Raw genomic sequence first — 12,392 nt, forward strand, 5'->3', positions numbered from 1 at the left:
GGGGGGGGGGGAGAGTAGTAGTGAGTCGGCTGGCGGCGTGTGTAAACAACACATTCCATTCATGTGTCGCGTGCGTGACTCATCCACCGCGATAACGCCGAATAATCTAGATCGATATAATAGTCAACAATTCGACTCGTAGATGTCGTAACGACTTGAAACAAAGATCATTGGGATGGGAAAATTATCGCGCTTCCGATGGATGCGGAATAGATGGATCAAATAGCATAATCATGTAAGTACAAAAGACACTGGTTTTTGTGTTTGCGTAAAAACGGATATTAATCTAAGTTGAAAACTAACAAGAAATCTTGGCTTAGATTTGTAATCCGAAACGTTTTATGTTTGTTTCGACGTGTATAAAGTGAAATTTAAAAGAAAAGCAAAATTATTTAACAGGAACTTTTTATTTTTGATAGCGAGTATTTTTTGCTGTAGTGCCGAAATTCAGATAGCTAGTAAAGTTAGCTTCAGTAACAACGATATTAATTGTCATTATTTTAACGACATGTTTTACTGTCACAATTATAATATATTTTAACTTCCGCGGCTAATCTTTTTTCCGCATACGTGATAGTTATGAACTCAAGCGAGTTGTTAATTATTAAGTTAAAATTGTTATCGAATCTTGCAATAATTGCAGCCATATAGAAACGCGTACAGAGTGCTATTAGAATGCTAATGAAAAATTCAATGCTTTATTGAGAGAAGAAATTTCTAAAAAATAAAATATATTTATATTTTATAATAATATATCTACTTGTACCGATATACACATTTTTACATTGCAAAAACATTGTTCTCAAATAAGGAAATATACATTTTCCTAGAATCATTGCTTTTTATGAAATCAACTATTCTATTCTTATTCTATTCTAACTTATTCTATTCAGAGTTGTAAAAATATCAATTAAATTCGCCTCAATTGAATAATTGATTTGAGTAAATAATTTCTAATTTAATTAATTGACGATTAATATAAGCCTATACAATTGAAAATATTTTAATTAACCACTAACTTCAAGAAATCTAATTAAAAATCATTCAATTAACTGATTTGAAGGAATTTAGTTAAAAACTGTTGAATTAAAGATTAAAACGAGCGAAAGTAGAGCGAAAGATATTTCGATTAATGATTGAATATAGTCAATCTAATGAAGGGTTATTTAATTGACAATTGATATAAGCAATATATATATATATATATATATAAGCATATATTCAACTCGGTTGGTTACCACAATGCAAATAACAATGTAAATAACTGCGATTAATTTCGATTGACATCGATTGGTCAATCGTCTTATTGCGCTTTTCGATTAAATTTGCTTATATCAATTGTCAATTAAAAAACCTTTAATTACATTGGCTATATTTAATTGTTAATCAAATAATCTTTAATTATTTTCGCTCATTTTAATCGTTAATTCAACAGTTTTTAATTGAGTTCCTTCAAATCAATAGTTAATTAAATGATTTTTAATTAGATTTATTGAAGTCAGTGGTTAATTAAAATATTTTTAATTGAATAGGCTTATATTAATCGTCAATTAATTAAATTAGAAATTATTTACTTAAATCAATTATTCAATTGAAGCGAATTTAATTGATATTTTGCAATTCTGCTTGTAAGTTATTTGATTAAGTTTTTTTATGTTTAGACTGATTGATGCTTGTTAATATAACTAATGTAGAAAATTATGTTTTTGTTGCAGATTTAGCAGAGTTGACGGTTACGCAGTGGAAGCAGTGGCAGTTTCGGTGGACACGGATGCCGTACCGGAGGATCCGGTTCGGGCAGAGCAGGGTCGGTTCGAAGGTAAATTTGATGAACCTCCTTATACTTCTCCTTTAATCCTTTGTGGTCGAAAGCTAAAATACAGTTAGAATGACAGGAATTACGACTGCAAACGATTAATCCATTCATATCTGCACTTGTGCGTCAAACTTAATTCGTGAATCTAACCTGGTAAAATATGTTTTTTTTGTTATAGATTTATGGAACGGAGAGTGACTGACCCTGAGTTCGGTGAGTCAAAAAAAATGGTCAAAATATTAAGGTGATAGGTACAAAAAAAGTTTTAGGTGGTGGGTTTGTTTCCGAAATATCGTCAAAATCAATGCGATTTACTTTGATAGATTTTTACACATTATTTTCTACATTTAAATTTTGCATGCAAATACAAACAGCTATATGAAAAACAGTGATATAAATCGAGCGTTTTGGAGAGCGAAAGGTTTCACAAAAATTTCGCACAAAATTTGCTATTAAAAATATATTCTGAAGATTTACTTAAATGAAGTCTATATTACAATAATTATTATAAAATTGTGCAATATACATCACACCGTTACTATAACAGTATTTGTTTATATGTATTTTTCCAAGTTTTGGAATTTACGGAAAGTTTTCACTATTATTTATTTATGTCACTGTTTTTATCACAGTTCGATTATCGGATACCATTGTTCGAATATTGTCGAGCGAAGCTCGACGTTGAAATCACGCGAAGTACATCGCGAAGCATTCACACGTCGAAATTATTCAGTTGTTCGCGGAACTCACGATATTTTCGCTCGCCTTAATGCAATTTCGCGATCGCGGCAATCTTTCGTCTCTTTAAAGCTTGTTAAGTCCGTCGACGTATCGTGGAGTAATTAACAGGATTTCACGCGATCTAGTAATTATTTCGATCACGGCCACGTTGATTTCGTGATCGTCGTGAACTTTAATTTTCAATTTCACATATAGGAGGTCGCGCGCGAGACTTTGTTTTTACAGGTTGCGATTATCTTGCCCGCTCGTGCCTTAATAGATTTTGCGATTGTCGTGACTTTTCATTTTCGCCTTTTACATATGCACTCGCGTCGTCGTTGCGTCCGTGAGATCGATATACGTATATTTCATAGTAGTCGGTTATGTTTTGCTCACGTATTCGCGATTTGGCGAGTGGCTATTTTCAGTTTTCGCTTTTTGACGTTTCGTTAAATTACACTCGCCGAGATATTTCGCAAGCGAACTTCGTGCAAATATTGCGGAGTATGCTTCGCAAATAAATTGAGGAGCGATCTCTGCGCAATGGCGCAGAATAGCAGCCGTCGCATAAGAATTGCGAAGCCATTGTGCGTGACAGTTTCACGCCACTTGCGATTATTTCGCTTGCGTTTCGCGCCGATAGATTTCGCGATCAATGCAATCGCTCTTTAATTCGCATCGGAAGATATGCTCTCTAAATACATCGAGGAGCGATCTCTGCGCAATACAGCAGAGCATAAGAATTGCGAAGCCATCGGCGTGACGATTTCACGCTACTTGCGATTATTTCGTCCGTTTATCGCACTGGCGCGGCCGGTGCAATCTTTAGCTCTTTAATTTACATCGGGAGCGAATTGTACGCGAATGCTAAGATAACACAATTACAATGAAACAACTTTACAATCCGTCACGGATAAAATGATAAAATTCTCATTACGTTCGATACGCATATTTCACGTTGGTTTCGAACATTAAAATTGTTGTGAATTAGAGTTCTCTTCGAAACTTCTTTTGGAAAGTACAATCGTGATTCGCATGAGACGAAATATCTATTTTTGTCTTTGTTTTAATTTAAACTTCGCGATTTTCAATACGGGTTTTTACGGTTTCGCGACTCGCGAGTGTATTGTGAAAATATCAGACTTTATCGTACGTTTCGCTTAGTCGTCAAATATTATTTAAATTATCGTGTCGCGAATAAAATAACGCGAGTGAAGTGCAATCAACGTGGGACGACGCTGCGAAGGATCCTGAGGAGGTTGGGTGCCGAGGATGCTACTGGACTTCGATATATTTCAACATGTTTGGTGAGTGTACAATAATACGCTTACAGAGCGTTATATTATACACACATATAGAATAGATGTAAATCGCATTGATTTTTGACGAAAAGAGCAAAAATAGTTACACGCTACTGCTCGGAACCGTAAATATCTGATGAATATTTTTGGACAATTTGATATCACGATTACATGAGATAATTATTATTATCTCCGATTTTGATTAATTTAGCGTATACAGATTTTGTTTGGATAATCCTGACTATAACAATCAACACGTAGGAATTTTAATTATACAGGATCCTCAAAAAAATTATCAAATTATTGTCATACAAATGAAAATGTAACATTATTTTAGAGAAATTTAATTCGTATGCTAACATATTTTAAATCGAAATTTAAACTCTATTGTAAGCGTTGCAATTTGGTGATTTATGTTTTTAATAATATTTCGTGAGTTGTAAATTCCATTTTAAATAAATGCATTTTTTTCTTCTTCTCTTTAGTCTTGTTATTGTATTAAATTTAAATTTAAATTTTTATTAGTGCTTTTAAATAGTTATTGGAAAATTGCTAAGCTTGACTTTATACAGTTGTCATTTCCTTCAAATTCGGCGGACTTTGCAAGGCTATAGAATTGAAATTTCGACTTAAGTTGTGTCATTTATTTACGGTTTCTTCACGCGGATATCAAATGACATATTTATTTGTTTATTTATCTATATATATGTTATCGAATATTTATTATATATGTGCATTATTTGCTCTCTATATATTTCTACATTTATTATATTTGCTCTCTATATATTTTTACATTTATTATATTTATATTTCTAAATTATCTTACTACACTGAGAAAAAATATTTGATATTCGTAACTTTAATCGCATTAAAAAATGATTACTACGAATTATGGTTTAGAAAACTATTTTTTATTAAATTCTACTATAATATTAGTGATAATAACCTTATATCCATGTTACTACTATTATTAGCGTGTTAGAATAATCAAAAAATATGGTTGGGGCTAAAAATAAATATAGTTCTAGTTAAATCAACTATTTTTTTTTTTTAGTGTAATGAGAAATACGTACGCTTCTCACTGACTTGATTTTGCTGTGCTTTCTCTGTAACATATCCGCGGAATATCATACGCTTATTTTTTTTCCGGACGTCTGCTAAATTGACGCCATTCCTTAAACACTCGTATATCCGTGCGTTCGTTCAAGAATACAACGCGGGTCGATGGAAACGGATTCTTTTCACAAATATCTGGCGGTATAAACCGGTGTTTCGATACGTGCGTGTACACGCGTTCCTTTTGTTATGGAATCCCCGCGTGAATTATGACCATCCAATAGAGGGAACCCCCCGCGAACGGTATATTGGATTTGCGATACGCATTTCGCGTGCCTCGTGATACTCAAATTTCAGCCGGTAAATCACGGCATGCCTAGCTCAGTGCAACCTCGAGAGGGTCGGCAGGAACTTGCGATTTCTCGGGGTAAACGCGACGCGGAATCATCGTTCCTCTTTAAATTCCCGGTTACATCATAGTCGCTGACGATCTTCAGCTTCCTCGTAACGGATACGTTTGCAGATGAATAAAAAGCAGTTATCTGTGTGATCAGTTAGCGAGAGTAGGGAACTGGAACGCTTTAGGGTGGAATATTTCGATGTTGTACTTGGTCGCGTTAAGAAATATTGATGCAGCGTCGATTGTAGCTATCTACGCAACGAACGCAACGTTCGTCTTGCTGAGATAGAAGGGGATTGAGTTTTATATTTTATCAGACAATCGTCCCGCTGATGTTTCCCTGATGCATCTTAACTCTCGTCATGTTTTATTTCACAGCTTTAACATTAACACCTACTACTTCGCTTGTCAATTGGAAGTGAAAGTCCTCGCGTCTCGATGTGAAATTTTCTTGATATTTTTACCTTATTAACTTATCTTATTAATAATAATAATCTTATTAATTCCTCGCTATATATATGGCAGAAGAAACTTTAATTTGTCGATCGACAAAGCAGAGACGCGAGGAATCGCGAGGTTGAGCAAAAAATAATGCAGATATGAATGTTTTCGAGGTAGCTCCGATCTTGGGGCGATTGTAAGAGTTTCGTTTAACTTACACTCACGAATTCCTTCGCGTATTGCAATGAGGGTGCATCGATGTCGGGTCATCATTGTGCCCGTCGCGTTATCGGACGCGCGCGAGCGCCCTTCAATAACCTCGATACAAAATTCTTTTCACGTTACCCTCAATGGCTATAGGAAATATGTGAAAGGCAGGCCCGTCGTCCGATTCAACCGGCGCGATGTTGGCCGAGGCCTTTTCTCTGTAACGCGAATGGCGTTTGCGAGGCGTCTATAAGCGCGGACCCCCGCGCGTTTGGTCCCCCAGTAATGAAACATAAATTATTCAATCGAAATCAGCTGCGAACCGCCGAGCGTCGACGTCTGCCACGACGCTGGTACTTTCCGGTCGAAAGCGGCCCTTTAAACCGAAACCCCCGATCCTTGCCACGAGGAGGAAGGCGGTGAAAGCGAAACGGCCGCGGACCTTTATTTTTATTCTTTTTTTACGTGCACACGTTCATTTCGAACGATTTCATTTTTTTTCCTCGAGAACTGAATATCGTCTGGCGTGTACGCACCTTCAGTTTTCATTCGAGTGGATAATTGAAAAATTTCTGCTCTCTGTTACGGGCCGAATCCTCGTTATATCGAATCCTATAAAATTTTCATGTTTTGCTTAAAGAGCAGATTTTAAAAGATTGGCAAATATCGTCATACAAGTGAAAATGTAATGTAATATTTTATTTATAGGTTATTTTATTTTAATATAAGGTTATTTAGGTTATATTATTTTAGAGAATTTTTTATCGCGCGCGCGCGGATCGATGCTTGAGCGTGTTCTAAATATAAATAATGAAAAGATTGATACATCTCTTAAGGAAAAAGGCACTTGACGAGAAGGAAATTCTAATAACGCGTTCCCATTACGCGTGTAAAATATATTTCACATGTCTCCCGCGTAAGAGACCCATCGGAAACAGGACGGCACACACCTCGTGCATCCCCAAGGACCTCTCTCGATTCCACTTCCGGAACGGGCGCGCGTTTTAAAATTGAATGCGCGGCTCGATTCCGGGCGTGTCGACACGCGTGTCGACGTCGACAGGGAATAGAAGACGTTTAGGTGAGGCCGTCAAATAAAATACACTCGTCCCATGTGAAGGGAGTGACATGAAACCGTCGCGATCCTTCAGCGGAGGCTTCGTGAGCGCGTACGTGCATGTCCTGCAGACGCACACGCACCTCCGGAATCGAGGCTAACACGGTCACGCAATTAGCGAAATGTGACGATGCATATTTCTTGGGGAGGAAGCGTCTGTAATGGTGACACGTATCACACCCTTGTAACACGCAGGATGTAACGAATATTGTGCGATATCGCGAGAATTTCACGCTTCTGCGCTGTCACGTGTAAGAGAATACTCGTCATTCTTTGTGTTCGCTTGTTAGCACGGAAAGATTTGCGCGAGCTGAAGTAATACACGTGGGAGTAATCGAGAATGCGTAGAGGACATCGCGGAATTCTCCAAGATCACGATTTGCTACGTTGACTCAAGTTGCGAATTCCCACGCGCTGCGGCGGCCTAATTAAGCGGCTATATACGACAAAAGACGGGGTTAGAACAACGTTCATCGTGGAGCGGCGTTTTGCTCGGGTGAAGGGTGGATCGCGTATACCCTTTGATAAAGGAAACATCTGAGCACGCGTGTACATTCGTTTTTCGTAGCGCGAAATTAATCCCGCGGTAAACGTAAATCGGACAACGACAATATTTTCATATCAACTTATGCGAAATGCGACTGATTGCGCCATGCGGGCCGCCACGTGTTCTGTTTCACGTGATATTACCTTTCTGCCTCAAAGCTACACACTTGGTCATTGCATATTAACGAGATATGGCGAAACTTTTCGTAGTTCCGCTGCATCGCAGGCACGCCTACACACGCGCGCGCGCATGTTTTCAATGACGCGAAAATTCCCCGTGAATATTTGTACGATACTTCATCCGTTGTGCGAGACACTGTGAAGTCAAGTATCCTCGTACAGCCTCCGTTATATGTCATCTTTCGCGTCTTCTCAAATTTCGAGCGCGTATCGCTCGTACGTAACAGTTATCGCTCATAATAATTTTAATTAATATCGGCCGGCAAATTCACGATGTCCCCTCTTACGTACATGCGTTTACCTACTCCGAGCAATATAATTATATCCTACTTATTCGTTCCGTAATTACGCGAAGGCGGGCGGGCGAGCGTGTCGATCCGTTGTAAAGCTCAGGACGGCTCATCGCCGGGGAACGAAAGAGCGAGCAATATTGCTCCTGCTGGGGAGGCGCGTATAGATTTTTATGCAAATTCTATTGATACCCGATCGTGGTCGACGATAGCGCACGGAACATGCACGTCCCGCGTTGGCGGCGGTTAGTCAGAAAATCACCCGGCCTGGCTCTGCGGCGGCCGATTGGCCGTTGCCGTTCGAGAAGCGGTCGCGATTCGTCGACGGCGGTTCGCGCCTCGCGACCCGGGTCACGCTCTAACGAGGGCGAGGTATGGCAAATCGCGATTAACGCCGCTCTTAACCCCCTGCCAACCCTCCGGACGAGACACAGCGGCAACTCGGGGCGCGCGCGCGCGGGCGCGCTCACGTTAACTCTCCGTGGCCTTTTATCGAATGTATGTGTTTTAGAAATTATACACGTGCCGGCGGATTTATCGAGCGCAATGCGACTGGAATAAATGGGCATTAAACGCGCTCCGCTTAAAACCAGGCTCCGCCGGGCGGCGGAAGGCGCGGAAGGGTTGTGTCGTGCGGCCAAGGGGAGTGGAAAAGACGCGGGTTAGGAGGCCGGGCAATTCTGGAAATACTTTTTGGAAAGTCTTTCCTGTATGTTTACACGCTGCAACGAACTCGTCGCTCGTCGGACGTCTCTCGTTCGAACGTGCGTGCAACGAGGGGTGCGTGACCCGAGGTGCGCGATTACCGGTCGGCGCGAAACTCGGACCGATTTGAAATATAACCTACTCGTTATTAATAAAATTTGCATTTACAAGGGCGAAAAGGTGTCACGGCACGCCACGCGGGACGACGGAACACCTTTCGTATCGTTAATAAGCTTTCCCTGATACGGAATTAACGATCTCGCATCTCTTTCGTCGAGAACAATTCCAGGGGCGTCTCGGGGCATTTTTGACTAACCGTCCCGCTGAGAGACGGGTCTGAAAACGCACGTCCTGACTGATCGTTCGCGAGAATAATCGTTGTATTCGAGCGTGTTCCCTATTGGCCAGAGCCATTGGCGAGCATTTCTTTCTCTCTTATCTCCTCGAGTCGTCGTTCATTAATTACGCGACCTCATTCGCAGTCGCGACGAAGCTCTTATCTCGCGGTGGCAGCTTTAATATCGAGCCTTCGCTCAGATCAATCGTGCTCCTTTTTTATTTTTTTTTTTTAATAAATCCAAGTGCGCGGGGGTCCACTGTAAAAGGGGCGCGTTTGTTAGCGTTGAGCGCCGGCGAGTTTGCGGCGGGTTTGATTACTTGTTATCGAGGTAACTCCACCGTCGTCTGGCATCTGATAAAGACCCGCGAGTAATTATTAATCATAGACCGGGCAGTATAACGATCCATCCGAGTCTTATCTCGGTGTCGAGTGATGTATGTACGCGGCGGCCGACGAGGTCTACGCCGCAGCGCGAGGGGAGGGCGAGCGAGGTTGTGCAACGTCTAGAAGGGGAGGTGGTCGCTGGTGATGGCGGTGGTGTTGTTGCTGCTGTGCTCGCCGGGTTACTCGCTTAGCTGCCGGCTGAGCCGGGGTTGCAATACTTCACCAAGATAACAACTAATAATCGATAGTGGCATTGCCAGGTACGCAGCCAGGTACACGTACCTAAGTACGGTCTCGAAAAGTCCTTTCTTCGCCTCCTTTCCCACCCACCGCGCTGCCTACGTCTTTAATTCACCCTCCCCCCCGCCCTCCCTCTCCGCGTCCGCCTTGCCACCCACACCGCCCCACATCGGTCGGATCGGCGGGTAGTCTCGCCTTTTAACCACCCATAACCACCCGACGGCCGCATGCAAGACGCTCGTAGGTCAAAGGTTGCGCACTCCGACTAGTCCGTAAATTATCGTGAGCTTAACCGTTACCTCGCCTTCGGCCGAATGAACAGTTCGAATACGACGTATCTCTCGCGGGAATGCAATTTCTGCGAGGGAGAATGCAATTTTCTCGTGTAACGTGTGTATCGTACGTGGAGTGAAATATTTGCCAAGTCTCTCGGCACGCTATACACTTCCATAGAAGTCCCCGCTTTTAGAAGCGCATCGAGTCGCGCGCTCGAATATATCGCCATCATGTCCGTGCGCGTGGTGTATCTTGGAACGAACGAGCCACCCCACTCCCTCTCCCCCGCGATTCGTTCGTATGCACGACGCGTATATCGACGAGCTAACTTGGAGAGGCGATTATACGTGTGATCTCACGTCGTAAAGTAGATTAGCTCGCGATTAATAAAACGCATCGCTTCGCGATCGAAGGCGGCACTCGCTCCCTTTGGCCCATTTACGTCACGGACTGCGTGTACACACACCTGTGCATTCCATGTGGATTGAACGGCGCAGGGAGGGAGGAGTGAAACACGCGGTCGAAACGACGACGACGCGGCGGCAGGGCAAGCGGCTCGGGCAAAGGGGTTGTTGTCGATCCGTGCCACCCCACGCTGGATCGCCACGCGAGATAAAGTATTACAATCGAACGCACGCAATAAGCTCTATCGCCGGCCGATCGGCAATAAAATGTAAAATTTAAAACGGCAATTATCTCGTGCCGTGTATCTGACCGACTCGTCGCACCTTCCATCTAACTTCCTCCGGCACCCTCCGCTTCCGCGTCGCCGTATCACCGATGTTGCCGCTGTTATCGGCCCTTCCACGAGCTGTGACCGGTTCAATAATTAATACATCGACGACACCGTATCGTTGCTAGGCGATTATTTCGCCAAACAAGCTCACCGAAACGATCGCGAACACGTTCGATCGCCGCTGCGCGTAATCAACGGGTTGGGTGGGCGCAATTGTGCTGATTTCGAGGGAACTCTACTTTCAGCAGTTTCACGTCGCTCGATTTGACTGATCAGAAAGAAAGGAAAGAGAAATCGATCTAAATTATTTTGTGGTGAGGTCAGATAAAAATGAAAATTTTATTTTGGAAAAGAGTATCATCTCACGGTAATTCGCGATGATTGCGAATTAGACAATTAGGGAGTATACAGAAAAACGTAAGCAGCGGAACTTGAGCAGTAAGTGAATTGACCAATCACGGTCGATAATTCTTACGATCCAAAAATAATCGATCGCAATTGTTTTCTTACTAACTTAACTGTTGTTAACTTAATTGTTGTAGCTTGTGTTTCGCTGCTTACAATCTTCTGTGTACCATGGCTCCTATTTTTCCTACTCTCGTTTCTCATTTGGTTAAATCGCGAATCGTTTTGTGACAAGTTTTTATAGCATCTGATGCGTTTCATACGAACCGTTCGCGGATGTATGATAAGTGCATTGCGATGCTTTCTCTTCCGCATCGAATATCACCGGACTATTTGCATTCCAGTTCAACCGCAATGAAAGGCAGCTTGAATAAGGATTCCAATAAAATGTTTGGGAAGGTTTGCTCTGGACGGGTGGTTCGGGACATGGAACGTGGAATTCGATATTACAGCGTTATTCTGTAGCTCCATACATGTTCGCTCGTGTCTGTACGTCAACGTAAATTGTCCTTTCCCGCCCCCTGCGCCGTTCGCGGAAAGGAATTTTTCTCCTCGTATCGCGTACTCCTGAACGGCGGGAGGTGAATAAGACGCGGATTCGTTCTCGTGTATCCCGCATGGAGACAAATCGTTTATTTGCCGTTGAGTGTCTCAGGTTGAGTGCGTTTTATGATTTGTGCACGAATCGGCAGCTTGAGGTAAAAGTACAAATGTCTGAACATGTGCTTAATTCTGGGTATTCGTATTGTTTTAGTTTTCAAAGTCGACCATTGAAACTTTCGAAACGTAGAATGTACAGGGTGAATCACCTAACGTTATATTCTAACATATCTCTATTGTTCTTTATATTGAAGGAAAACGTGTAAGGAATAAATTGTGTGCTTGAAAGAGTTGGCTGACCACAATATTTACGAAGGTGGTCTGAAAAGTTTCCGACCTAACAAAGATACAAGTCATTTTTTCTGAAAATTGTTTTTTATTTTTCAACATAGTCTCCTTGTAAATCTACACACTTCTCCCAGCGATGCTCCCATCTCTGTAACCCGTCGAAATAGTACTCGGCGTTTTTCTCTGCAAAATAATTGTTCACGAAGGTGATTGCCTCTTCATTTGACGAAAATCTCTGTCCTCCGAGCGCAATTTTTAGATGAGGGAACAAAAAGAAGTCGCTTGGGGCTAGATCTGGTGAGTAAGGTGGATGGTCAAGCAGTTCAAACCGTAATTCGTGGATT

The 12,392-nt window shown here is 41.8% G+C and overlaps 1 protein-coding gene across 1 annotated transcript in view; it reads left to right on the forward strand.

The window, feature by feature from the left end:
- Positions 1–12,392, forward strand: part of LOC116849640 — a 463,562-nt gene that overhangs the window by 17,543 nt on the left and 433,627 nt on the right. Inside the window, exons 4-5 of the mRNA XM_032826984.1 lie at positions 1,716–1,819; positions 1,995–2,029. The gene's annotated coding sequence lies outside the window, so the exon portion shown is untranslated. The remainder of the gene's footprint in view (positions 1–1,715; positions 1,820–1,994; positions 2,030–12,392) is intronic.

Source organism: Odontomachus brunneus, unplaced genomic scaffold (genome assembly GCF_010583005.1).
Source record: "Odontomachus brunneus isolate Ranch 3 - 2012 unplaced genomic scaffold, Obru_v1 Obru_scaffold_122, whole genome shotgun sequence".
Classification (NCBI taxonomy): Eukaryota; Metazoa; Arthropoda; class Insecta; order Hymenoptera; family Formicidae; genus Odontomachus; species Odontomachus brunneus.